General features: G+C 39.2%; 1 protein-coding gene across 1 annotated transcript in view; it reads left to right on the plus strand.

The window, feature by feature from the left end:
• LOC115630060 (protein argonaute-3) overlaps positions 1-24,098 on the plus strand; it is a 265,544-nt gene that overhangs the window by 37,239 nt on the left and 204,207 nt on the right. The gene's annotated exons all lie outside the window — the stretch shown is intronic.

Raw genomic sequence — 24,098 nt, forward strand, 5'->3', positions numbered from 1 at the left:
AACCCTAGACAAAACAAGAAAGGAATGCTAAAGTCGAGCAGGCTCTTAAATACCCTGTACCACCCCACAAAAAAGAAATTAAATAAAATTTATTAATTTATTCATTTAATTTAATTAAATTAATTTAATTAACTAAATTAAATATAAAATATTCCATACATGCATACATACATTTACATTTACATCAGAATCGTGTCTATGCGTGTTTATGTACTTGTACATATGTATGTATGTGTGCATTGGGCCTGGTTATATGGCTATAACTTTCTTTCTGATCAACCTATTATAATGAAACTTGGTATACGGATATATAATCACTAACTGGATGTGTTTACCAAATTTTTCCAAGAATTACGGGAGCTATAGAAAATCACGAATAGGTGGGGAGTGGGGGAGTGCATCGGGAAAAATGAACAAACTCGTCCTTTCTCGGGCTCAGGAGAATCTGTGTACCAAGTTTGGTTATTCTAGCTCTTATACTTTCTGAGATACTGACGGACATGGCTATATCGACTTGTTTTGTCCTCCTGATCAATGATATATATACTTTTTGGGGTCTGCCACGCCTGCCACGCACAAAACTAGTATAGCCTTTTACCCTTTGGGTACTGCCTATAAAAATAAACTTGACCTGCCTAGGGCTTAGGGGAACCTGGATACCAAGTTTGGTAATTCTTGATCTTATACCTTTGCGCTCATACAGACGGACGGACGGACAGACAGTCATGGCTAGATCGACTCAGCTTGTCACCCTGATCAAGAATATATATACTTTGTGGGGTCTGCCACGCCTCCTTCTGTGTGTTACATGCGCACAAAACTAGTATAGCCTTTCACCCTTTGGGTACAGGCTATAAAAACTGATCGACGTTGAGATAAAGCCTTTAGGTACTGCGACAAACAGCAAACAAAAACAAGAAAAGAATCCTAAAGTCGAGCAAGCTCAACTGTTAAATACCCTGTACCTCCCACCAAAAAGGAAAAAATGAAAAAAAAAATTTTTTAAATAATTAAAATTTTATTTATTAAATTAAATACATGTTCATGTACAGTTTCAACAGCATACATTTACATCAGAATCGTGTCTCGGCGTGTTTATATGCGTTTATTTATACAGCATAGTTATTATTTATACACATATACCTTCTGAGATCCTTGCGTTCATACTGACGGACATGGCTATATCGACTTGTTTTGTCCTCCTGATCAATGATATATATACTTTTTGGGGTCTGCCACGCCTGCCACGCACAAAACTAGTATAGCCTTTTACCCTTTGGGTACTGCCTATAAAAATAAACTTGACCTGCCTAGGGCTTAGGGGAACCTGGATACCAAGTTTGGTAATTCTTGATCTTGTACCTTTGCGCTCATACAGACGGACGGACGGACAGACAGTCATGGCTAGATCGACTCAGCTTGTCACCCTGATCAATAATATATATACTTTGTCGAGTCTGCCACGCCTCCTTCTGTGTGTTACATACATTCGCACAAAACTAGTATAACCTTTTACTCTTTGGGTACAGCCTATAAAAATAAACTTGACCTGCCTAGGGCTTAGGGGAACCTGGATACCAAGTTTGGTAATTCTAGCTCTTGTAGCTTCTGAGATCCTTGCGCTCATACAGACGGACATGGCTATATCGACTTGTCATCACAAAACTAGTATAGCCTTTTACCTTTGGGTACAGGCTATAACAACAACAAGGCTGAGTGGGAGCGAAGCCGCACCGCGAACACACATACAAAACCTTTTGCAAGCAAAGGGAGCTGCTTAAGAGCAAAATGCAAAATAATTGCAAAAACAAAGTGCAGTGCACACCCACTAAACTGAGCACTATAATAGTCAAATAGACAAAAAAAAATACACAAAGTAAAACAATAATACAAAAAATTAAAAGCTGATTTAAATGGCAAAAATAATTAAAACAAGTAGAGAAGCTAAAGTCGGGTATCCCGACTTTGATATACTCTGTATATATGTGTAGTATAATTATGCGTATCTATGCGTGTATGTGTGCCTGTGCAAAGCAGTAACAACAACAACAACTGCGGTCACTGCTTGGTCATATATACAGCTGTGCTCAAAATAATAGTGCTTTCATAAAAATTTAGTTCGTTCTATGAAATGGTGTTTTAATGAACTTAAAATAATTTGTATTATTGAGTATAGTATATTAACAAGTAAATCATAAAGAAATAACAAATTCTGGTCATATAACAATTTAAATAATTTTTTTTCCAAATCTTCATTTATTTGGCCGCTCAAAATAATAGTAGTGTTTCATTTGTTGGCCTCTTACTTGATCCAACTGATCCAAATAATACGGTTTTTATTTTAATTACTCTTATTAGGACTTTCTAAATAATATTAGTATTTTATAGCATAGCCTTCGTGTGCAAGAACTGCAGCACATCGCTTTGGCATGGAGTCCACGGGGATTGTGGCATTTTGAGGAGGAATGGAGCTCCAAGCATGTCTAACTGGTTCCCAAAGCTGTTCATAATTAGTTGGTTTACGCTTGGCAACTTCCTTCTCCACATCGTACCATAAATTCTCAATCGGGTTGAGATCTGGAGACTGTGCCGGTCATTCTAGTATTCTTGATCCTGTTACAACATTACTTGTGTGCTTCGGATCATTATCCTGCTGAAATACCCAAATCAGTGGCATTTCATCACTGGCCTATGGCAGCATAATATTCTGCATTATATGCACATAAAGGTGGCGATCCATGACATTCCGGATCCAATATAAGGCCCCGCGCCGTATGAAAAACTGGCTCAGATCATAATACGAGCTCCTCCGTGTTTTACGGTTTTCGTTGTGAATCGAACGTGCCATTCAGTGTTTGGTGGCCGCCTAACATACTGACGAGACCCAGTTCCACCATAAAGCGCGATTTTCGATTCATCTGACCATAAACTGTTTCTCCATTACTGCACTGGCCAATCAATGTGGTCTTGGGCAAATTAAATTCGCTTGGCTAGATGTTTTTTTGTGAGAAGGGGCACTTTCCTTGGACTCCGAGCTGCCAAATTATTTTGCAGTATTATTGTGTACTAGTATGGAGATTTAATTCATCTCTTATATCGTTAGAGCTCTTCCACGTGCTTCAGGGCCTGGGAACAACCTACTATATTTTGAACTTCATTGTAAGGTTTTCCCTCATATATCAATTTTTGATTGAGTGCACGTCGTTCAGGTGTGCAGTGCTTGGCTCTACCCATATCACAAAAAAAAAACTAAAATGTGTATTGGAAACTATTGTAAAATATTAAAAAATAATAGAAGTAACTATTTGCAACTTTTCGTGAGCTTAAGGAGCGACACACTTCATATTTTTGGAATGTTTGTGCAAGCACTACTATTATTTTGAGCGCGTAGAATAGGGACAAGCTGTGGATAATGCAAATAACAACAACAACAAATGCGCAAAAAGCTAAAGTAACGCGACATTTTATTGTGCTCTTGTTGTAGATCACATAGGTAGAAAGAAAAGATTAAAAATGAAAGGAAACACAAAAATACGAACGGTAGAACGTAGGGAAAAATATCACTACTATTATTTTTAGCACAACTGTACATATATGGCTATAACTTCCTGTTAAATCGGCCTATCGGGGGCCTCGGCGGCGTAGTGGATAGCGCACGTGCACACCAAACAAGAGGTCGTGGGTTCGAGCCCCACTCTTGGCGAGAGCATGACCCCCGAAATTTCTCCTCTCGATAAACTCTCCGGAACACATGCCTTCAACGTCGTGGTCATTTTAATAATAACCACAAAACATATCCATCCACTCTATCTGGATAACATCAACAGTAACCCCCCCAAGACGCCTCTCCCCGGCGGCGACAGGTGGCAGCCCCACCACTGGGATAAGTCGCATCTGGCCAATCACCAGTTCGACTGACAATTCAATGATTACCGAAACTAATACAAGAGAAATAAATCCAAACGGCACCACTTCGATGACGACCATAGGCATCTCAAAACGGACAACAATCGGACAATGGAACGTGAGAACTCTAAAGGAACCATCCAGGCTAGCACAATTTGAAGGAGAAATGGACAAGCTGCAGATAGCAATAGCGGGGATCAGTGAGATGAGATGGAGTGGCAATGGGGCGACAACAACATCAAACGGCAACTTAGTTCTGCATAGTGGCAACAGTGACGGCAGCAAATACGGGGTAGGAATCTTCGTGGCCAGGAGGATGAAGAAGACACTACTCTCCTGGACCCCCGTATCTGATAGACTCATCAAGGCCAGGTTTAGATGCAAAGCTAGACACATCACCATCGTGCAATGCTATGCCCCAACAGAAGACGCCAGTGACGACACCAAAGACGACTTCTACGCTGCTCTCACAACTACTCTCACGGAAATACACCGAGGTGACATCACTATTCTCATGGGTGATCTTAACGCGAAAATTGGTCCCAACAACAACCGACTACTGAGATCAGTCATGGGCCAACATGGAATCGGGACTCGTAATAACAATGGTGAAAGACTTACAGAACTTTGCCAGACATTCCAACTGGTCATTGGCGGCAGTTTATTCCCTCACAAAGATGTCCACAAATACACCTGGACATCTCCAAATGGGAATACACGCAACCAGATTGACCACATATGCATAAGCAGGAAATGGAGGCACTCGCTACTAGATGTACGAAATAAGCGGGGAGCATCGATAGACAGCGATCACGAACTGGTCGTAGGCGAACTTTCAATTAAGTTGAATCGGAAACGACCACGGATCGCGAACACCACAAGCCGACCGTTCCCCCTCAACCTTCACCTATTCGGCGACAATAACATCACTGCAAGAGTGGCATCTACATTACGAGCACACCTGTCACCGCAACAAAATCACCCCTGGGAACAAACATGCAGGACGCTGAGGATGACGAAATAAGAGATTATTGGCACTAAACAACGCAGAAGAACCAAGCCGGCGAAAACAACATGCGCTCACTATACCAGTTAGTAGCACGAATCTCTGGAAGCTACCAAAGGCAATCCCAACCAGTAAGAGACACACATGGAAACCTGCTGACCAATGATGAAGCCCAAATAGAGAGATGGCGTCAACACTTCATGGAGATCAGCAACACTGCCACACCAAGCAGTAGTGATGACTTCAGAGGTATTGCACCAACAAATGGGATACTGAGAATCTCGTCCGCACCACCATCAACCAGAGAAATCGGCAACGCAATAATGAAGCTGAAGCACAACAGGGCAGCTGGAGAAGACGGCATACCAGCCGAACTCCTCAAAGTTGACACCCAGCTGATGGCGGAAATACTGCATCCACACTTCGCTGGCATATGGGAGAGCGAACAGATTCCAATTACCTGGAAACGCGGAATCATTGTAAAACTAGCCAAGAAAGGTGACTGTAACAACTGGAGAGGAATCACGCTGTTGAATACGAGCTATAAAGTTCTAGCCACACTACTGAACGAGCGTCTTCAGGAAAAAATTGAGCCATCAATACGTGATGAACAGGCAGGATTCAGACCACGCAGGAGTTGCATAGACCAGGCAAACACACTACGCATAATTACCGAACAAGCTGTGGAATGGCGGGCCCCACTGTACCTCCTGTTCATCGATTTCAAGAAGGCCTTCGATTCAGTGGAAATATGCAAGTCCAAGCGTGGCATCACGTGGAGCTTCAACAGACATCTTGAAGACTTGGACTATGCGGACGACATGTGTCTGATCTCTCACAGGCTCTGTGATATTCAATCCAAAACTGATGACCTCGTGGAGTTAGCCAGTCGAGTCGGGCTGGAAATAAACACGGCAAAAACAAAAGCGATGCGCTTCAATCACGCCAGCCAAGGAAATGTCAACATATGTGGGAACCCAATCGAGTTTGTTGATAACTTCCCATACCTCGGCACCATTATCTCCAAAAATGGTGGCGTAAACGAAGATGTGTCGAGCCGTCTTACCAAAGCCCGATCAGCATTCGGAAGACTGTATCGCATATGGAGAAGCGGCCAGTTAAGCAGAAAAACCAAACTCCGAATTTTCAATGCCTGCGTGAAATCCACATTACTGTATGGGAGCGAGAGGTGGCTGACCACACAAAAAATGATCCAACAGCTGCAGGCATTTATAAACAAATGCCTCAGAATTATATGCGGGGTATTCTGGCCGAACAGAATATCAAACGCATACCTGTGGAGCATGACTGGTGAATCTCCAATCCACCTCCAGATAAGGAAAAAGAAATGGATGTGGATTGGCCACGCACTGCGAAAGGACCCACACAGCATTGTAAGGATGGCGGTAGACTGGAACCCCCAAGGAAGCAGACGGGTCGGCAGACCTAAGATAACTTGGCGACGGACCCTTCAGGAATTATCCCATAACAACATCACATGGGACACAGCTAGACAGACGGCCAGAAATAGAGTTCGATGGAAAGTACTTGTGGCTTCTAAGCTCCCAAGTGGAGTAAAACAGGAATATAAAAAAAAAAAAAAAAAATCGGCCTATCATTATGAAACTCCACATACGGACTCACGGGAGGTATTTTCCGAATTTCAATTAAAAATTCCCAAAATTAAGGGAGTTATGGGGGGAGGGAGGGAAATTCCAAAATACACATTTTCTGCGTATTCACATAAGTCATCTTGGTCTAAAATTTGGTGTTCCTAGGTCTTTTAGTCTCCGAGATATAGGCGATTATACGAATGGAAAATCGGGAAAACCCCCATAGGGGGAAGTGGGGGGAAATCAGAAAAATAAAACAAACTCGTATAGCGTACAGACATAGGGAATCTTTGTGCAAAATTTTAATATAGCCTTTCGCCCTTTGGTTACAGACTATAAAAATAAACTTGGCCTGATTAGGACTTAGAAGAACCTCGATAGCAGGTTTGGCTATATCGTCTCGTCTTGTCATACTGATCAATAATATATATACTTTGTGGGGTCTGCCACGTCTTTTTCTGTGTGTTACATAAATTCGCACTAAATTAGTATACCCTTTTACGCTTTCCTTGCAATGTTTACCAATATATTTAAATATTGTTTTCTGCATGGTGCATAACTATAGCCGCATACTTTAGTTTCTCATTCTATTTTTGTCTAGCGACAAATTAAACTGTTTAAATATTATTGAATACTTTTTTCTTAAGTTTAAAAAAAATGGCAAGAGGATCAGTTTATTATGTGATATTTTTCTTTTGACACTCTCTAAAGTTTATAGTGAGTTCATTTCCCAAATAGCAAATTACTTTGGTACAGCTAGGACATAAAGTACAGTAAATATGGTTTTACGTACATACATACATATTTGTGTATGTAGTATTTCATTGATATTCAAGGCAGGTGCTAGAATTAAAAGCTGTATGTACGTTCATTAGTACATTAGTACATACTTATTTATTTATAATTATTTCTTCTACTTTTAAATGAAAAGTTACAAAAATACAACTCAGTTTATTCTGTATTCTTTCTCAGAGTAAATAAACCAAGTTTAAAGTTAATCGGATTTCTAATTTTCTAAAACCACTTCTTGGTGCTCACCTACATTTTGAATCTTTTTAACGCTTAGCATTTGGGCTGTGCGTTGATTGCACATACTTACATACTAGACAGCTGCATGAACGAATGCACAATGCTCAAAATGAGTTAAGTGAATTAGAATGCAGAGGCAAACTGATATGAATGAATGAGTATACACATGTACAACTGAGTCGCACTCAGTAGTTTTCGAATGATTCGAATGGCAAACCGGTAAAGAAGCAAGAAAAACTGTGTAAAAAATGGTTGATATTTATATTTTCATTTGTGTTTATTTTACTTTTATTGGTTAATTGTGTCAGGATTGGTGGCTAATAGACAACGCTTTTCTGTTATTAAATTTCTAGCATTTGAAAATGTGCGTTCCAAAGCTGCACTACTCGCTGGAATGCAAAATATTTTGCAGCTTGTTTTGTGCAACAGAGGAAAAAATTATTTATGCATATTCCACCAAGCCAAAGCATTCAAATCAGCTGTGAATGCAACATTAATATTGGAATAACTGGCAATTTCCTTTTCTACCTTGTCTTTTATTGCTTCAACTTGGTGGACCTCTACATATTCAGCAAGAGTAGAATAACTAGGGTAATTCGAATGTTTTCCGTCTGTCAATTGTTTTATTCCGTTTTACGTTTCATTTATTTTAACTCGAGTTATTCCCGAAAAGCAGCACTGAGCCTGTCCCGCGCGGGATATTTAACGTTGATTTAAAAATCGGCACGTCGGACGTCTGGCAACGCTAATATGTACATACATACATATGTACATTTTATTTTTTGATGCAGGCGCTATCTCATATGCATGTACATACATATCAATATGTACATATACAAGTATATAAGTGTATTCAATGGATATGGAATAGGCTTAACGCTTAATGTCTCCCAGAATTCTTCAGAATACATTTGTAGCGTTGTTTGCTGACACAACCTTTTAACACAATCGGCAAATCGCTTTTTAATATGCGATCGGCTGAGATTCTAGAGATGTGTCGGTTTTTTCGGCCCGTCACAGCGGGATTAGGTATTTGCCTGTGAAAATACACGAATCCCACCGTGCATACGCATACACAAATTTTTCTTCGTAAATCGAATAATTAGGAGAATGTCGATATTTAATTTAAGATTGTATACATGTGTATATGGTAGTCCAATTTTAAGGACCGACATATGTACATTGTTCGTAAAATATTAATTTATTTAACATTGTTATTTTGTGGCTATGTGCTCCAAATCCCTTGCTTTTTTCAACAATAAAATACATGTACAAGATGTGTTCCAAAGTAAACAGGACTTAAAAAAAAAAAAAAACAAATGGTTTTTTCGGCAAAATCAATTTTATTTTATTCAAAATAGTCTCCTTCTGCTTCAATAAAGCTTTTTTTTATTTATGTCCTCACGACCACTTTGAAAACGTTTAAACCACTCGTGCACTCTGCTACGGGATAGGCAATCATCGCCATAAACTTGTTCCATCAATTGAAACGTTTCGGTAAAAGTTTTACCAATTTTAAAACATAATGTTGCCTCTTTGTTCGAAGCTCATTTTCGCACCGATAACACAAACGTACTGACACTTAAAATGCAATAACTTCACTTCCAATCGATGAAATGTCATGAAATTCTCACTGGACAATCGATAAAGATAGCAGATTCTAACGCACCAGTTGAACATATAGATAGCGCCGCCAGGGGGCGCCAGATTAAAAAGTCCTGTTTACTTTGGAACACACCTTATAGTTATGTTGATTACGGATACCAAATTTGAAATCGATCGGACAACATTAATAACACAAACTTTTCATTTGAAATAAAGTAAAGAAATATAAAAACCCCAATAATTCATGCAGTTTTATTTGTATTATTTTATTGATTTTAGAAACTACGTTTTAGGTCGATCGGTTGAAAAAATGTGGATTTTTCGAACAAATTTTGGAGATAGTTTTCCCCTTTTTGGAGCTCGAGTTTTCCAAAATCCCTTCTTAGTGCGCACCTACACTACAGTGCGCGCAGTTCGATTAGCCGAATGTTATTCATTGTTTATTTTCTATGTTTTTGTACAACATAACAGTTCTTTTAAAACACATGCTTTAGGATATAACAACTTAGTATGTACACATAGCATTTCTGTTTTCATTCATTTGAATGCATGCATTAACATGCATCTGAGCGACGTTTTGTGTACAAGCATGCAAAATTTCATGATTTTGCTGCGCAGTTCGTTTAGTCGAATCAGAAAAAAAATGTGGTAAATAAAATTGTGCCTGCAATTAACAGTAAGTGTTGGATTTGTTAATTGAATAGCGGTATTTCGAGGTTTTTTGGCTTTTATATAATTAAAGTATTTGACTGAAGTTGAAAAGGCGTCAATTGCTGCGTATAAGGACAGTGGCCTTAGTAATTTTCAAATTGCAAAGAAAATCAATCGATCAGAGAAAGTAATTCGGAATTTTTTGAAATTGAATGAAAATTATGTTAAAAAGCCTGCAACCAAAGGCAATACTAAAGTTTCAGCAAGTCAAAAAGGTCTTATCCGCTCCTTGGCAACTAAGCAACAACTAAGTCCTGCTCAAATTGCTTTATTTCAACAAAAATGAATAGTGAGATGCATACAGAGGTTCTTGAGGACGCATTAATTCCATTTTTTGAGGAACATGATGATGAAGACTTGACTTTTCAACAAGATAACGCCTTTGGACATCGATCTCGGCTAACTTCGGAGTGGTTCCAATCGAAAGAAATTCCTTTAAGTGGCCTGCACGTAGTCCCGACCTAAAGAGAAGTTTATAAAAATGGACGGCAATTTACCTCTGTCCAAGCACTCAAAACAGCAATTAAGGACTGTTGGGAGAAAATTGCGTCAAAAGTACTGCAGAATCTTGTAAATAGCATGGGAAATCGTATATATGAAGTCTTAATAAACAAAGGAAGTAAAATAAATTACTAAACATTACACAAAAAATGTATTTATAATTATAGTTCTAAGAAGAAAGTTATTCGTCTAAAAGAATTGCACAAATAATTTTGTACATATACTTTTTCTTGTTGAAAACATGCACATTCCTACTTTTTATACCCTGTACCCGTAGGGTAAAAAGGATATATTAGGTTTCTGCAAAGTATGAAACTTGCTGAAGGAAGCATGACGAGAGAACTCGATCTAGACATGTCCGTCTGTCTGGATGAACTCAAGGATCTCAGAAACTATAAAAGCTGGAATAACCAAAGTTGGTATCCTGATTCTCATAGGTCCGAGAAAGGACGAGTTTATTTTATTTATTTTTTTTAATATTCTCCCCCTTCCCCCCGCTACAGAATTTCGTCAATACCGTCCACATTTCAAATGTTACATTAACCAAACTTTGCACACATAATTCATACACAATAGTCTACTTTTGTTTCAAATTTGTTTCATCTAAATCGGTTAATTATAAGAAAAGTTATTAGCGAAACAAATTCTCGCCAGTACAACCCCCCCAAACTGCAGCAACAAGTTCGCTCTTCTTCCTCTTTTTGCTGCTGCTATGGGCGCATATAACTCAGCGACGGAAGTTTACCAGGGTACAGGGTATTTCACTGTCAAGCTTGCTCGGCTGTATCGTTCTCTCTTGTTTAACATAGATTTTAATTTTCATTCAGTTTATTTATAATTATTTCTTCTACTTTTAAATGAAAAGTTACAAAAATACAACTCAGTTTATTCTGTATTCTTTCTCAGAGTAAATAAACCAAGTTTAAAGTTAATCGGATTTCTAATTTTCTAAAACCACTTCTTGGTGCTCACCTACATTTTGAATCTTTTTAACGCTTAGCATTTGGGCTGTGCGTTGATTGCACATACTTACATACTAGACAGCTGCATGAACGAATGCACAATGCTCAAAATGAGTTAAGTGAATTAGAATGCAGAGGCAAACTGATATGAATGAATGAGTATACACATGTACAACTGAGTCGCACTCAGTAGTTTTCGAATGATTCGAATGGCAAACCGGTAAAGAAGCAAGAAAAACTGTGTAAAAAATGGTTGATATTTATATTTTCATTTGTGTTTATTTTACTTTTATTGGTTAATTGTGTCAGGATTGGTGGCTAATAGACAACGCTTTTCTGTTATTAAATTTCTAGCATTTGAAAATGTGCGTTCCAAAGCTGCACTACTCGCTGGAATGCAAAATATTTTGCAGCTTGTTTTGTGCAACAGAGGAAAAAATTATTTATGCATATTCCACCAAGCCAAAGCATTCAAGTCAGCTGTGAATGCAACATTAATATTGGAATAACTGGCAATTTCCTTTTCTACCTTGTCTTTTATTGCTTCAACTTGGTGGACCTCTACATATTCAGCAAGAGTAGAATAACTAGGGTAAATCGAATGTTTTCCGTCTGTCAATTGTTTTATTCCGTTTTACGTTTCATTTATTTTAACTCGAGTTATTCCCGAAAGGCAGCACTGAGCCTGTCCCGCGCGGGATATTTAACGTTGATTTAAAAATCGGCACGTCGGACGTCTGGCAACGCTAATATGTACATACATACATATGTACATTTTATTTTTTGATGCAGGCGCTATCTCATATGCATGTACATACATATCAATATGTACATATACAAGTATATAAGTGTATTCAATGGATATGGAATAGGCTTAACGCTTAATGTCTCCCAGAATTCTTCAGAATACATTTGTAGCGTTGTTTGCTGACACAACCTTTTAACACAATCGGCAAATCGCTTTTTAATATGCGATCGGCTGAGATTCTAGAGATGTGTCGGTTTTTTCGGCCCGTCACAGCGGGATTAGGTATTTGCCTGTGAAAATACACGAATCCCACCGTGCATACGCATACACAAATTTTTCTTCGTAAATCGAATAATTAGGAGAATGTCGATATTTAATTTAACATTGTATACATGTGTATATGGTAGTCCAATTTTAAGGACCGACATATGTACATTGTTCGTAAAATATTAATTTATTTAACATTGTTATTTTGTGGCTATGTGCTCCAAATCCCTTGCTTTTTTCAACAATAAAATACATGTACAAGATGTGTTCCAAAGTAAACAGGACTTAAAAAAAAAAAAACAAATGGTTTTTTCGGCAAAATCAATTTTATTTTATTCAAAATAGTCTCCTTCTGTTTCAATAAAGCTTTTTTTTTATTTATGTCCTCACGACCACTTTGAAAACGTTTAAACCACTCGTGCACTCTGCTACGGGATAGGCAATCATCGCCATAAACTTGTTCCATCAATTGAAACGTTTCGGTAAAAGTTTTACCAATTTTAAAACATAATGTTGGCTCTTTGTTCGAAGCTCATTTTCGCACCGATAACACAAACGTACTGACACTTAAAATGCAATAACTTCACTTCCAATCGATGAAATGTCATGAAATTCTCACTGGACAATCGATAAAGATAGCAGATTCTAACGCACCAGTTGAACATATAGATAGCGCCGCCAGGGGGCGCCAGATTCAAAAGTCCTGTTTACTTTGGAACACACCTTATAGTTATGTTGATTACGGATACCAAATTTGAAATCGATCGGACAACATTAATAACACAAACTTTTCATTTGAAATAAAGTAAAGAAATATAAAAACCCCAATAATTCATGCAGTTTTATTTGTATTATTTTATTGATTTTAGAAACTACGTTTTAGGTCGATCGGTTGAAAAAATGTGGATTTTTCGAACAAATTTTGGAGATAGTTTTCCCCTTTTTGGAGCTCGAGTTTTCCAAAATCCCTTCTTAGTGCGCACCTACACTACAGTGCGCGCAGTTCGATTAGCCGAATGTTATTCATTGTTTATTTTCTATGTTTTTGTACAACATAACAGTTCTTTTAAAACACATGCTTTAGGATATAACAACTTAGTATGTACACATAGCATTTCTGTTTTCATTCATTTGAATGCATGCATTAACATGCATCTGAGCGACGTTTTGTGTACAAGCATGCAAAATTTCATGATTTTGCTGCGCAGTTCGTTTAGTCGAATCAGAAAAAAAATGTGGTAAATAAAATTGTGCCTGCAATTAACAGTAAGTGTTGGATTTGTTAATTGAATAGCGGTATTTCGAGGTTTTTTGGCTTTTATATAATTAAAGTATTTGACTGAAGTTGAAAAGGCGTCAATTGCTGCGTATAAGGACAGTGGCCTTAGTAATTTTCAAATTGCAAAGAAAATCAATCGATCAGAGAAAGTAATTCGGAATTTTTTGAAATTGAATGAAAATTATGTTAAAAAGCCTGCAACCAAAGGCAATACTAAAGTTTCAGCAAGTCAAAAAGGTCTTATCCGCTCCTTGGCAACTAAGCAACAACTAAGTCCTGCTCAAATTGCTTTATTTCAACAAAAATGAATAGTGAGATGCATACAGAGGTTCTTGAGGACGCATTAATTCCATTTTTTGAGGAACATGATGATGAAGACTTGACTTTTCAACAAGATAACGCCTTTGGACATCGATCTCGGCTAACTTCGGAGTGGTTCCAATCGAAAGAAATTCCTTTAAGTGGCCTGCACGTAGTCCCGACCTAAAGAGAAGTTTATAAAAATGGACGGCAATTTACCTCTGTCCAAGCACTCAAAACAGCAATTAAGGACTGTTGGGAGAAAATTGCGTCAAAAGTACTGCAGAATCTTGTAAATAGCATGGGAAATCGTATATATGAAGTCTTAATATCGTCAATACCGTCCACATTTCAAATGTTACATTAACCAAACTTTGCACACATAATTCATACACAATAGTCTACTTTTGTTTCAAATTTGTTTCATCTAAATCGGTTAATTATAAGAAAAGTTATTAGCGAAACAAATTCTCGCCAGTACAACCCCCCCAAACTGCAGCAACAAGTTCGCTCTTCTTCCTCTTTTTGCTGCTGCTATGGGCGCATATAACTCAGCGACGGAAGTTTACCAGGGTACAGGGTATTTCACTGTCAAGCTTGCTCGGCTGTAGCGTTCTCTCTCGTTTAACATAGATTTTAATTTTCATTCAGTTTTCCGTAATATTCGAATAAATGAACTCGGCTAAACGAGCTGCGCGCACTGTATAATAGGATACTTGAACTGCTTTATATATATAGATTGTTACTTAAGATCTGCACTTATTTTCTACCTTCTACATCTACTCTCTCTTTCTTTCTTTGATTTACTTGTGTTATATTACTCCTTCTCTTATGTGAACGTGGACTGTATTTCTTATTTGTGGTTTGAATCTGTGACCTGCTTATGATATCGCATTAATCGATACCAGATGCTTACATATTTTATGGTCTGTCCGTCTACCTTGCGGTTCAAAGACCCTTTTTCCTTGTACTTACTTGTGCGTGTACTGATATTTATGACCTGCGCAAGTGACATACACTCCTCGCCATTTGAATAGGACACCTTATATACTCGCTTTGCAATTGCTTATAACTCGAAAGCGGATTGATAACTAACATTATTTTTGTACGGTATATTTTTGCAACTATTCTTCTCTCTGTGACAAATTGCAAGTTCTGGAGAAGGACCGTTATTTGTTTTTTTTTTTACACTTTCTGCTAGCATTTACTGGAATTTACTGGAATTGAATAGGACATGCATTTAGTTTAATCGTAATCTTTGGCACTTGGGCTCATATTTTTCGTTAATCGCACTTATATATTAATTTTGACTATTTAATTTCAAAAAAACATAAAATGGGTCGAGGAAAAGCCTTTACCGAGGTTGACAAATCAAAGCTTATAAGGATGCTGGGCTATCTATTGCCAAAGAAAATCGAGAAGAGCCGAAACGTTTTTAAATATTTGGGAGTAATGAGTCCAAATATGGGAAAAACATGAAAGGCCACACACACAGTGTGCTTATTAATACAGAAAAGCGACTTATTTTATGAAAAGCGTCAAATTCTCACGAATCCTTGGCGAAAATCAGGGAAAATCTGGTATCAACGCAAGTCTGACATCAATGTGACGTGTTATATCGAATGCTGAGCATATAAAAAGACTAAAAATTAAGAAGAAGCCATCCATTAACGTGGTTCGAAATCTGCACGTCTCAATTTTTGTCGCATGCAAGTCCAGGTCACAGGACTTTGGAATGGCATCCGTGGTTTTCTCACACGAAAAAAAAAATTTAATTTGGAAGGCCCCGATGGCTATAGCTATTATTTGGACCGACTTCACACCAAAGTTGGAGGTGTGATGGTGTGGGGAGCTATTTCGTATTACGGCACCTGCAAGTTGAAATTTTCGTCAAGTACAATGAATGCGTTGTCTTACAATGGTGTATTAAAAGAGGCATTTCCATACTTTCAAGATCTTTTTGGACCTCTGTCGCGGATTTATGATATGATAATGTGCCACTACAGACAGCCAAGCTTGTTAAAACTTATATAAAGACTTAAAAAGTGGAGCTTGGATCTGGACAACAATATACAAGTATACCCGAACTAACCGAAGCGATCAAATTAGCTTGGAGCTCGATCGCTCAGTTATTTGTCCAATTTTTACGCATCCCTTCCAAACCGGATGTGTGAAGTTTTGGAGCAGAAAGGTGGCTCAACACACAATTAAACAAATATTTTTATAGCCTGTACCAAAAGGGTAAAAGGCTAACTAGTTTTGTGTGAATGAATGTAACACACAGTCAACAGGAGCAACAGGAGACGTGGCAGACCCCACAAAGTATATATATTCTTCATCGGGGTGACAAACCGAGTCCATATAGCCATGTCCGTCTGTATGAGCGGAAGGATCTCAGAAGCTACAAGAGCTAGAATTACCAAACTTGGTATCCAGGTTCCCCTAAGCCCTAGGCAGGTCAAGTTTATTTTTATAGGCTGTACCCAAAGGGTAAAAGGCTATACTAGTTTTGTGCGAATGTATGTAACACACAGAAGGAGGCGTGGCAGACTCGACAAAGTATATATATTATTGATCAGGGTGACAAGCTGAGTCGATCTAGCCATGACCGTCTGTCCGTCCGTCCGTCTGTATGTGCGCAAGGATCTCAGAAGGTACAAGATCTAGAATTACCAAACTTGGTACCCAGGTTCCCTTAAGCCCTAGGCAGGTCAAGTTTATTTTTATAGGCTGTACCCAAAGGGTAAAAGGCTGTACTAGTTTTGTGCGTGGCAGGCGTGGCAGACCCCACAAAGTATATATATTATTGATGAGGATGACAAGACAAGTCGATATAGCCATGTCCGTCAGAAGGTACAAGAGCTAGAATAACCAAACTTGGTATCCAGGTTTTCCTGAGCCCTAGACAGGTCAAGTTTTTTTTTTTTTTTTTTTTGTATAACTTCCGTAATTTTTGGAATTTTGATAGTTACATCCAGTTAGTGCTTATGTGCCCGTGTACCACGTTTAATCATGATAGGTCAATTCTGAAGAAAGTTATAGCCATAAAAAAAGCGCTGCCCATGCGCCGCCTACAGCTCTGCCCGCAGCTGTTGTTGTTGCTGCTTTGGTTAAACTTTGTGCTGCATACATACATGCATATAAACACTCAGAGGCACGATTCTGATGTAAATTTATGCTGTTGAATCTGTACATGAATATGTCTTTAATTTAATTATTATAATTTTTCTTAATTAATTAAAATTTTTATTTCCTTTTTGGTGTGAGGTAGTGGGTATTTAATTGTTGAGCTAGGTGGACTTTAGCATTCCTTTCTTGTTAAGTTTAAAATACTCCAATTACTTTAAATTAAGGCAGTTTGTGTTGAAAAGTTTCCGTTTTCCATTAATAATTATACCCCGTATCCAAAGGGTAAAAGGGTATATTAGCTTTGTGCGAGTGTACATGGAACACACAGAAGGAGGCATGGCAGACCCCCCAAAGTATATATATTCTTGATCAGCATAACAAGCCGAGCCGATATAGTCATGTCCGTCTGTCTGACTGCATGATCTCAGAAAGTATAAGAGCTAGAATTACCAAACTTGGTTTCAACATTCTCCAACGCTCGAGAAAGGGCATGTTTGTTCATTTTGCTCGATGCACCCCCCCACTTCCCCACTCTTCACGATTTTCTATAACTCCCGTAATTCTTAGAATTTTGAACTAACATTTGGTAGACACATCCAGTTAGTGATTATATATCCGTATACCAAGTTATTATGATAGGTTGATTAGAAAGAAAGTTACAGCCATATAACCAGGCCCAAGTTCTGTCCGCAGCTTTATTTTTTGCTGCTTTGACATAATTATGTAACGCACACATACATATGTACACGCATAGACACGATTCTGATGTAAATGTATGTATGCATGTATGGATTATTTTATATTTACCTAGCAGGTATTGCCCGTCATAACCCGGCTCAATATAATGTTTCAAATTGATTTATTTTGTGTGTGCATAACCTACCCATATATTTTCACCTTATTAGTTAATAGTAGGAAGGCATTTAAGGTATTTAAATGAACATTTTCTGTTCTTGACAAAAAATATTTCAGTAGTCCTTTACATTTTTGTTCTTGCCAAAATATTTCGTTAACGTACACATACATGACCACTATAACTAATATTTTTTAAGCTCGTTTTCTACCGTTGGAGCTTGAATTTTCGAAAAGCCTTTCTTATGAAGGGATACTTGAGTACAAAATTCAGCTTCCGCCTTTTCGTGCCTTATTGAGTCAATACCGTCACTCACGAACTCGGAATATGAAACACGGCACTCGTGTCAATGCCGAGCAGCGATGAGCTACGATCAAAAAGCACTGGCAATGCCCATCTCTATTTCATAGAGTAAAACTTTCGATAGCTGAATCATTCTGTACATACATACATACATACATCTGCCCGCAATGCGAAGCAGAATATCCGTAGCTCCGTTATTCGGTTTCTGGTTTACTATCGCTTACTCAATCGTTGCCTACCGACGGTAAATGTAAGTTTATGGCATTTTGCAATTGCAATAAAGAGGCGTAGATGATCAAAAAATGTGAACGAAAGAATAAGAGCGTGACTTGCAGTTGCCGTTGTTGATTTTCACATATACATATGTATGTATGTACATACATACATGTATGTACTTACATACATGTATGTACTTACATACATATGTATATATGCATCCATGGGTTTTGTTTTGTTTCTCTTAACTGTTCTAACCGTACGTAGAGAACCGTGTATGTGTAGTCCGCCAAAGGCGCACGCAGGTTTTCCAAAAAATTAAAATTTTGATTAAATAATGCACGATGCATTTAAATAATAATTAAATAATGGCAAAAAAAATTACTTTCGAAAATGTTAAATCGATTTAATTAATTAATATAGTTAATTAATTAACATACATTCACACATTAGTGTCTCGGGAATTGTAACGCATCGAGGAAAAAACAAAGTGGTAAAAGCTGCCTACGCCCGTGCACACCCATATATATACATTCCAGAAATATTCACATACACCCAATTCAAACAATTAACAATATTATAACAATCAGAGAAAACACATTCAATAACATTAAAATACACCCGCGATACACACTAAATGTAACATTCATACCATATGAAGTAAAATTTATAAATGACTACCTACTTTAATTATATATGCGGCTTCCCTCCACGAATCATCTGATTAAGAGGAATTGTTAATTAGTTCTTAAGACAATACAAGCCGCGTTCCAAAGTAAACAGGAGTTTTGAATCTAGCGCCCCCTGGTAGCGCTATCTAATGTCGACTGGTGCGTTAGAATCTGCTATCTTTATCGATTGTCCAGTGAGAATTGCATGACATTTCATCGATTGGAAGTGAAGTTATTGCGTTTGAAGTGTCAGTATGTTTGTGTTATCGGTGCAAAAATGAGCTTAGAACAAAGAGCCAACATTAAATTTTGTTTTAAAATTGGTAAAATTTTTACCGAAACGTTTCAATTGATGGAACAAGTTTATGGCGATGATTGCCTATCCCGTAGCAGAGTGCACGAATAGTTTAAACGTTTTCAAAGTGGTTGTGGGGACATAAATGACGATCAACATGTGGGCCAATCAATATTCGTGATCACCGAAAATTCCATCGAAACTGTGCGTGAATTCATCAAAAATCAGCCGAAATCGTCATTGAAATTGATGGAAATGGAATTGTACATCTCCAAAACATCGATTTATCGCATTTTGACCGAAAGGAGTGTGCACGGTTTGTTCCGCACAAATTGACTGACGACCAAAAATTGCTCAGAATCCAACATTCGAAGGACATCATTAAAGAGGTCAAAAAGGACAAAAACTTCCTTTACAATATTGTGACTGGTGACGAAACGTGGTGTTTCCAATATGATCCCGAAACAAAACACCAGAGTGCTGAATGGAAGGCACCGGACGAGCCGAAACCCAAAAAATCGGGAATGGAGAAGTCTAAAGTGAAGACAATGCTGATTTGTTTTTATGATTCCAAGAGCATTGTCCACAAAGAATTGGTTCCACCCGGCAAAAAAAGTTAATGCGGTATTCTATCTTGGAGTTTTGAAGCGTTTGGTGCGCCGTATTCGACGTGTTCGGCCCGAATATCGCGAAGATGAAAGTTGGCGTATGCGGCCATACCGGCCAACGAACTAAAACATTCGTTCGACATGCTTTTTATACTCTGTACATGAAATGTACAAGAGTATATTAGGTTTGCGGGAGCTGAAAAATGTAACAGGCAGAAGGAGGCGTGGCAGACCCCACAAAGTATATATATTCTTGATCAGCATGACGAGACGAGTCGATCTAGCCCTGTCTGTCTGTCTGTCCGTCTGTCCGTCCGTATGAACACCTGGATCTCAGAGACTATAAGAGATAGAGACACCAAATTTTGCACAAAGATGCGTTATGTGTGTATTCTATACGAGTTTGTTTTATTTTTTTGATTTTCCCCCCCACTTCCCCCCTATGGGGGTTTTCCCGATTTTCCATTCGTATAATCGCCTATATCTCGGAGACTATAAGACCTAGGCACACCAAATTTTAGTCCAAGATGCCTTGTGTGAATACGCAGAAAATGTATATTTTGGAATTTCCCTCCCTCCCCCCTCCCCCGCAAATGCGATTTTCTCTAACTCCCGTAATTCTTGGAATTTCGAACTAAAATACTAAATACCCCCAGTTAGTAATTATGTGTCCGTATGCCAAGTTTCACTATGATAGACCGATTTACCAAGAAGTTATAGCCATAAATATATTTGCTGCTGCAGCGCTGCCCGCGGCTGTTGTTGATGTTGCTGTTTGGTTGACTGCGAAAATGCTTACACAGACACGAATTGATGCGCATAGGCATACATACACTCACACAGACGCAATTGCTATGTAAATGTGCAATTATACACCCTTTACGTGAGTTCGAATACCGAGGGAGGTAAAATCGATCCAATTTTTTTTTATTTTCTTAATTTTTTTATTTGCTATAATTATTGTAAACATATGTACAGAGTATTTCAAAGTCGGGACACCCGACCTTAGCTTTTTTACTTGTTTTTATTCCTTTTTACTCAGCTTGGGAGCTTAGGGCTTCTACAAGAACATTTTTCCATCTGACTCTCAATTTCTAGCCGTCTGTCTGTCTTGGCTGTAGCTGTATTCCATGTGGTGGTGTTTCTGGGTTAAATTCTGAAGGTAATCCGCCGCCAGGTTGTCGTATTTAGGTCTGCCGACCCGACTGCTTGGAAGTGTTCCTCCAGAGTACCCGTAACATCGACCACCGTTTTGGGTTCATTTGTCTTTTATAAGTTTCCATAATCATTTGTTTGGTGGATAAATGACCACGGCGTTCAAGGCATGTATTTAGGAGAGTTTTCGAGAGGAGACATTTTTGGGTCATGCTCTCGCCATGAGTGCGGCTCGAACCCACGACCTCTTGTTTGCGCATGCGCTATCCACCACGCCACCGAGGCGTAGGATCGTGCAAAAGCTGTATTTAAGCAGAAGGAGACTATTTTGAATAAAATAAATTGATTTTGCCGAAAAAACCATTTGTTCTGTTTTTTTTTTTTAAGTCCTGTTTACTTTAGAACACACCTTGTATTTTTTTGTAAACCATCACGGGGCGGTGCAGATGATTTGCGTTGAAAAATTTGAATTAGATGCACCATAGCTATGTGTTATATGATAAAAGGTCTCTCCATGGTCCCGAATGTCAAAAATAACCGTATATGTAATAAATACCTGTAAGTGAATAAGAATCTGGAGTAGAGTCAATTTTTGAGATGGGGTGACAAAAGTCACTGAGCAGGAACCAAAACAAACACACTAAAGGGAGTCGGCAATAATATGCCACTCCCAGGTCACAGTAGGGAGGGCCACGCTGTTGCAGAACATCAAAGCAGCCACAACACCGCCAAATTCATCAGGCGTCCACCAGCCGGTGTGTTTTGAAAAAAAAAAAATATAGATATATATAAATTTATTGTTAGTCCTACCGCATCTCTGTCGCTGTCGAATCCGACCCTGGGCCGGAAGCTAGCCGGCGTTGCGACAACTTTCGAACTAAAATTTTGCAAATACCCCCAGTTAGTAATTATGTGTCCGTATGCCAAGTTTTACTATGATAGACCGATTTAACGAGAAGTTAAAGCCATAAATATATTTGCTGCTCCAGCGCTGCCCGCAGCTGTTGTTACTGGTGCTTTGGTTGACTGCAAACATGCTTTCACGCGCATAGACATATATACACTCACATAGACGAAATTGCTATGTAAATGTGCAATTATACATCCTTTACGTGAGTTCGAATACCGAAAGAGGTAAAATCGATCCAAATTTTTTTTTTTTTTATTTTCTTAATTTCTATAATTATTCTAAACATATGTACAGATTATTTCAAAGTCGGGTGTCCCGACTTTTTTATTTTTTTATAATTTTTTTAATTTTAGCTTTGGTTTTTTTATTTAAGTTATTATTTCAAAGTAGCTTTCAACAGTAATAGCCGGCCTCTTAGCCGGCGGGAAATGGTGCAACTGGTCCGTAGTTGAGCTCCACTAAGGCTCAACCCATCGTTGCCGCAGTTGTGTGTAGGATGGCGGTTAGCAGAATGGGTGCAGCAAAGGGGCAGATGTAGCAGGTCCGTGAGGGGTCTTAATACCCGCTCATTGTTGCCCTACGTGGTGTCCAGGAGCTAAGAGAGGTCGACAAATGTCTGTTTAATGTTAAGTAAAGAATATTTTAGTTACCTTGTTTTTTCTTTTGGTTGAGTTTTTTTTTGAAGTTCTTGTGTGTTGCTGCGTGGTAGGTTCATGTCCTGTCCTAGGCGGCACGATCATCGTTGCCTTACGCAGCAGAGTGAACTGCAGGAACCACACATTCGCAATAGCCCAAGCAGGATTTTAGTTTGTGGATAACCGCATATTAGAGGCGGAGCAGCGAGCACACGTGGGGCAACGGCAGATTCTGGCTGACCCGTGGGGAAAGAATCTGAGTGCAGGCGCTAGTAGGCCGTATAGGCGGACTACCGTGGGCGATCCTAGGCCGGACATAGTGCACATTAGGAAGTGGGGCCTGGTCTTTGACGGCGAGTCCAAAAGCATTCGTGTGACTGAGTTTATTGCACACTTGCAGTCACTGCACCAGGTGCCATGGTCTGACGTGCTGCGCGACTTCCATTGTCTGGTGAGTGAAAGGGCGAAGGATTGGTATTGGATATAGATACGCACCTCTGGAGTGCCCGATTGGCCGAGTCTCCGCTATAGGTTGCAGCAGCAGTTCCAAACTCGAAGATCCGAGTTTGAGAGAGAGCAGGAGCTCAGGGAGCGGAAGCAGCGACATGGGAAGAGCACAGAGGAGTACATCCAGGTGATGCTGGTGCTGCGGTCGCGGTTGGTGTGTCCGTTTTCGGATTATGACCTTATTAAGGTGATAAAGACGAATATTAAGGACACCGTGTCTAGGGTCATTTATTCGATGCATATCACCAACCTGCAGAAGCTAAGGGAGGAGTGCCAGGAGCTCGAGTAGATGCTGGCAGTACGAGCTACGGGCAGGAACGGGAGCAGCACCGAGTGCACGAGCTGGAGGCGGAGAATCCGGAAGGCATCCGAATGGAGAAGTTGGAAGCGGTATATAGGCCACATGAAGCTGGTGGGAGCCGATCTCATCTCAAATGCTGTAATTGCGCACAGCCGGGGCATCCCTACTGTGAGTGCGCGGTGCGCAATGTATTTTGTTTTGCCGAAGTGCCCAAAATGCTGTCCGGGAAAATCGGAGAGGAGTCCGACGCAGCCGGAGGAGTTGCACTCTCGTTAAACGATACGCCGCGTACCTCCGACATCACCATAGTAGAGTTAGGAGTTAGTAGTTAGTAAGAATAACATTAATAGTCACATTTACTCACACATATATAAAGTTAACCAGGCAGTCCTACCGAAGAGAGAATGGTAAGAGGGGAAACCCTTGTCGGATAGTCGTCCATACGCCGTAGTCGTGATTGCGGGTCGGAAATTTACGGGATTGTTGGACACTGGGGCATCGGTGAGCCTGTTCTGTGATGGTACCATGGAAGCGGTAAAAGACCTAGGGCTGGTAGTACATGAAACCAGATCCGCTGTGGAACGGAAT

The sequence above is a fragment of the Scaptodrosophila lebanonensis genome, unplaced genomic scaffold (genome assembly GCF_003285725.1).
Source record: "Scaptodrosophila lebanonensis strain 11010-0011.00,11010-0021.00 unplaced genomic scaffold, SlebRS2 tig00000250-arrow-arrow-pilon, whole genome shotgun sequence".
Taxonomy (NCBI): Eukaryota; Metazoa; Arthropoda; class Insecta; order Diptera; family Drosophilidae; genus Scaptodrosophila; species Scaptodrosophila lebanonensis.